The 6,000-nt window shown below is 30.7% G+C and overlaps 2 protein-coding genes across 4 annotated transcripts in view; one reads left to right on the forward strand and one right to left on the reverse strand.

The window, feature by feature from the left end:
• The window catches only part of LOC142349858 (uncharacterized), a 277,179-nt gene that overhangs the window by 235,580 nt on the left and 35,599 nt on the right, over positions 1–6,000 (forward strand). The window lies entirely within an intron of this gene.
• The window catches only part of LOC142349691 (serine/threonine-protein kinase ULK2-like), a 58,403-nt gene that overhangs the window by 51,484 nt on the left and 919 nt on the right, over positions 1–6,000 (reverse strand). The gene's annotated exons all lie outside the window — the stretch shown is intronic.

Raw genomic sequence — 6,000 nt, forward strand, 5'->3', positions numbered from 1 at the left:
TTAAAGAGAAAATCATTAACAGTACAGTCAACAATTTTATCATATTTTAGCAAAATTGACAAAAATTAGATCAAAATTGACAAAAAATTTGGTCATGAATGTGAATATAAACAGATGAATTACGTCTAATATTCACAAAACTGTTAACGTCGATAACTCCCTATAAAAACGAAAAGTGAAAAAATCTTTTTAATTTCATAATCCACGCTGGACGCGCTTTCTAATGATACCACTCACAACTCTCGGCGATTATTATATCGATCGGTCAAAATTGTGCGAACAAAAAACCCATTTGAGTATATAGTTCCAACCCCCCCCCCCCCCCCCCATCATGAGGGGTCGGAACAAAAAGATAGGAGAAGGATCACAGAGCACGTATTTTGCTTTTTGAAACTTTCTGTTGCCATAAAAGTGCATTTTGATAAAAAGCAAAGCTCTCAGCATCTCTCTGGAGGGAACGGTAGACATTTTTTTAAAAAAAAACTGGAGAAAATGAACAAACACAGAAATTTCATTGAATTTATTAACGTCATAAGCAGTGATTGCCAATTTTTGAGTTGTGAGCATAACAACGATTTTAAGAGTTATAGCAAAGATCTTCTTAGTACGGAAATAATGAAAATCAATTCATGAACAATTAGTACATCAGGTCTTTTAATTCCGAAACACAAGCAAAAATTTTTCATTCTTTATTGCAAAATGAAAGGAAACTGTTTACAACAAATTTCTTTTTTTAATTCCAAAATGGAAATAAAAAACTTTTTATTTTGTTCAAAATTGGCATCATTGAGACGTTTTTGAAACAATGAATTAATGGCCGAAGAGCCTTTTTCACATTTTTCGTTTCTTGAAGAAATATTTATCAAAATTTTTCACAGTTTTGCCCTTTCTTGCGTAGGCACTTTTTTGAGAAAAATTACAATAAGAATCATTTTGGTAAATTTGATGCATGAATATGGTTGTCATTGTAAAACATAACAGATCATGTACTTTTGTACTGCCATGGTCAAATAAAACCCACAATAAACAATCTTCAAGAACAAATATTTACGGGAAAAAAACTCAGGTGATTTTTCCAAAAAAAATTGTTGATGAAAATGTTTATGTTTCAGCAAAAGCGTTTTTTTCATTGCAAGATTTTACAGTTGAGAAAAAGCGAAGACATGTTAAAAAATAAATAAAAGGTTCACAAAATCAACTACATAGTTTACTCACCTCGTAAATCTTAATTATATTTTTTTGAAAACTATTTTTGTATACAAATTTACTCGGCGGAAAAAATTAGAAGAATGGTTGGTTCACTGTTCCGATCCTACTTGTGGACGGAGGAACTAAATACTCAAATGGGTTTTTTTGTTCAGACAATTTTGGCCGATCGATATATTCATCGTAGAGAAACGTGAGTGGTATCATAAACAAGCTCGGCCAGCGTAGAGTTAAGAATTAAAAGGATTTTTTAAAAAGATTTAAAAAAAAATTTGCATTTTCCGAGGAGTTATCGAGGTTTAAAGTTTTGTTTGAACACAGGACATTTGGCATGATTTTGTTCACTTAGATTAATTTAGCTTAATTTTTGTTAAAATTAGGACTTTTTTTCTGTAAAAATATCAACTAAAGCTTACATTTCACGCTACTAAATGAAACATTTTTTCATCCCTAACGGACGAAAGGCGACAAAAATGCTAGTTTTTGTCTCATGGGTAAATTTACTATAAAAAATAAAACTCGAATTCTCTTAGAGCTGTATTTTTAGAAAACTTTTCCCATTTTTTGTTGTTTAAAGTCACTTATAGACTAGTCACTTTCCATTTAAAGAATCCGGTAATAACGAACCTCACTTACAGTCAAAAGAAGCACAATGCTCAAAAAAAATCGTTTTCGAGGGATCGCAGTTGTTGTCTTTTGGCTTCTACTCTCATTTTTTGTAACTTTTAATAAAATTTTGATTTTTTGTCGATATATTACTAAATTTTTTAAGCCCTATTGCATAGACGCGTCGACTAAAAAAGCAGTAGGCTCCCTAAAGAGCAATAATTGAACCCATCTAGTGCTTTGAGTGGACAGCTAACGGCTGTTAAGACATTAAAAATAAATTTTAAAAATTTTTTTGAAAAATAACCGATCTTAAACCTATTTTTTAGAACTATAATTCATATTCAGTAATGGCATGACGTCTCTCTTTTCTACTGCAATGAACGTTAATCTGAATAGTGATTTGGACTTCAAACTATTGGTTTTATGTTTTCCATGCCACGAGTTTTCATAATTTCATTTCAATTTTTGGATACTTTTTTCTCATTATTTTGGTACCTTTGGAAATCTTATAACACTATCATTATAATGAAAATTACTATTTGCTTCGAAAAAAACGTTCAATGGATCGTAGAGAAAGTTTTCAGAGAAAAGCTTACCGTTTAAATGGCTTCGACCATTACTTCTCGCACTTTTCTCTTGAATGTTTGCTTTTGCCTGTGTTTGTTGTTGTTTTCATAACCAAAAGGCTTCTTGTGATGTCCTATTGATGACTTATGAATAAAAAACAACATAGTTTTTCCCTTCGAGGCACAACTTAGCGTATTTCTTGTTTTCTGTGAAAGCTATTGAATTTAATGGCGTTAAAATTACGTGTGTTTCGTAAAAATTTCTATACTTGATTTTTATACCTGTTCATATTTGTTGATTTTTGAAGTCATTTTTTAACCAAGAAGCATCCCATTGTTGTTAAAAAATAATTGAAGATTGAAATTTTTTCTGACGAGTCGATATATTCATAGTAGAGAAATGTAAGTGGTATCTTAAAAAATGCTCGGCCAGTGTAGAGTTAGGATTTAAAAGGATTTTTTATAAGGATTAAAAAAAATTCGGTTTTTGGGAGGAGTTATCGAGGTTTAAAGTTTTGTTTGAACACAGGACATTTGGCATGATTTTGTTCACTTAGATTAATTTAGCTTAATTTCTCCTATAAAAATATTAACAAAGATTACATTTCACGCTACTAAATGAAACATTTTTTTCAACCCTAATAGATGAAAGGCAACTAAAATGCTAGTTTTTGTCTCATGGGTAAGTCTATTATAAAAAATAAAACTCGAATTCTCTTAGAGCTGTATTTTTAGAAAACTTTTCCCATTTTTTTGTTTTTTTAAAGTCACTTATAGACTAGTCACTTTTCATTTCAAGAATCCGGTAATAACGAACCTCACTTACAGTCAAAAGCAACACAATGAACAAAAAAAATCGTTTTGGACGGATCGCAGTTGTTGTCTTTTGGCTTCTACTCTGATTTTTCGTAATTTTTTATAAAATTTTCATTTTTTGTTGACGTTTTACTAAATTTTTGAAGCTTTAGAGCATAGACGCGTTGACTAAAAGCGCAGTGGGCTCCCTAACGAGCAATAATCGAAACTCATGTTGTGCTTTGAGTAGCCAGCTAATGGCTAATTTTTCGAATTTTTTTTTTTGAACATTAACCGATCCTAAACCTATTTTTTAGAACTGTATTTCATATTCAGTAATGACAAGACGTCTCTCTTTTCTACTGCTACAAATGTTAATCTGGATAGCGATTTGGACTTCTAACTATTGGTTTTATGATTTCGATGCCACGAGTTTTCATAATTTTATTTCAATTTTTGGATACTTTTTCTCATTATTTTGGTACCTTTTGAAATTTCTATAATTGATTTTTGTACTTGTTCATATTTGTTTATTTTCTGAAGTCATTTTTTTAACGAAGAAGCATCCCATTGTTGTTGAAAAATAATTGAAGACAGAAATTTTTTACTGACGAGTCCGCTTTTTAATGGCGTCGACACTTCTCTTTTTTTAAACTTTGCTGTTTTTGGCTGTTTTTTATTCTTGTGTAGTCGTATTACGCTGAGAGGTCTCATAAGTCTTCTAAGTGAGGACTGAATGAATGATGTAACTCAATGTAGTCAGTTTAAAGGCAGATCTTGTGAGCGCTTTAATGAGACATTGCATTATGTAATTCAATTAGTAGTTTGGGTGTCTAAAGATTTTTTGACTCAAACATACTTTTTTAATTATCTCTTCATTTGGTTGACAATTAAGTCAAAATGTGGTTGAGCTCGGGACGGAACATCATGTGCAAACGCACATTAACGAGCCTCCTTGTTCACATCCAAAAATTGAGAGAAAATTGAAAACAATTGTTACACAAGCAATCGCCAAAAATGCGTTGTGAGAAATTGACACTCAAATTGTTCTCATTGTGTTTTCAATACTGTTTCTCATTAACTTCTAAGCGCTAACTGTCCTAACTTTAATAACTTTTGGTCATATTGAAAATTTTTCCTTGCTTTTTTACTTTTATTATCGTTTGAATGTGTCTTTTTTATTTATTTATTTCATTTAATCAGTTTCTAGCATTTTGTCGTGAATAAAGCGGTTCAGTTGTTGGTTAATTTAATCGCAAACGTTCTCGAAGATGCTCTTTGATTTCAGAATTAAATTGCGTAGTAGAAGCTTTTTTGATATAATCTTTGTATATAATCTCCATTGGTTTGGTAATAACTTTGCTCTTCTCGTCAATTAGAATACATTTCTGCTATTTTGACAATTAAAATTCGTAGTAGTCGCAAAGATGTGAAGAATAAGGCTTGAATTTTTGTTCCTTTGATTCAGTTAATTTTTCGTCATTTCAATGAAAAAAATTTGATTTTGCTCCAACAAAAAGCAAATGGTAAAGAAGCAATGTACAGACATTATTTGTTATTGAAAAACCTTGACTTTACATTAGTAAAAGTAAATGTGATTTATTTATGAGAGTTTTAATGTACATCATGAAATTTTCAAGGTAATTAGAAATCAAAATCAAATCATTACGACGCAGAGGTATACCCAAATCGTCACGGGCAGATATGCCCGATGCGTGTATCTCGTGTTTGGTTTTACTATGTTAATACACTGAAAATGGAACAATATTGCGGAAAATAGCTACTTTAGCAGAAACCGGCAAAATGGAAGGGAAATTAACAACCCGTGTTCGCAAAAGTGTCCTAATCCTAGCCGCGAAATACAAGTATAGCCTATTTTCCGCATGGCTTGTATCACGCATCTGCTCCATTTATGTATCAATTTTTTGCACGCAATGTAGCTTGATTTCGCATATAATCCGCAATTAAGCCTAACTTCGTTACTACTTATTTAATTAAGCCTAACTTAATTTTACTAGTAGTACTTTATTAGTACTTTATTACTACTTTTAGTACTTTATTACTACTTATTACTACTTATTAGTACTAATTATTGCTACTTATTAAAATCGGCCAGTCCCACATTGATATACAAAGCCTTTGATGTGCGAGGGATTTTTTGGAACAAAATCAGTTTTTTGTAGTTGCATGTGTTTAAAGCACGTTAAAGCTTTGAAAGATTCAATACGCAACGATTCAAAGATTCAAACCTAAATTACGCGGAAACGTGCTACAACACTTGTAACCTACTTTTCGTTCCGAATGTTCTTTTTTAGCAAAATTGCTGGAACCCCTTTTGCGAAAAGTAAGATACAAAGGATGTCTCCTAATTTCGTTCATTATATGTATCTAATTTTCGAGCCAATTTTACTAAGGCGGAAATTTTGGGGTATACCTCTGCGCTGTAATGATGGTTTGAAAATCATTTTGAATAAATTGCACATCAATGAGAGCTTTTACTGTTATTTTGCAAATAGTTTCCGCCAGTTGTTATTAAAAAACATGATATATCGGTTATTTCAACAAAAACCACCATATATATATATATATATATATATATATATATTATATATATATATATATATATATATATATATAATATATATATATATATATATATATATATATATATATATGTTAACTGAAATTTTAAATGTATTTACAATGTTTCAATAAACAGAACATTTACATTCCATAGTTCGTTTATTTTAGCAAACATTAGGAAAATTTTCTCTGCTTCAAATATCATGCGAAGAGTATTGAAACTAATCTGCAAATGCTTATT

This window comes from Convolutriloba macropyga, chromosome 11, assembly GCF_964194025.1.
Source record: "Convolutriloba macropyga chromosome 11, txConMacr16.3, whole genome shotgun sequence".
NCBI classification, from domain to species: domain Eukaryota; kingdom Metazoa; phylum Xenacoelomorpha; order Acoela; family Convolutidae; genus Convolutriloba; species Convolutriloba macropyga.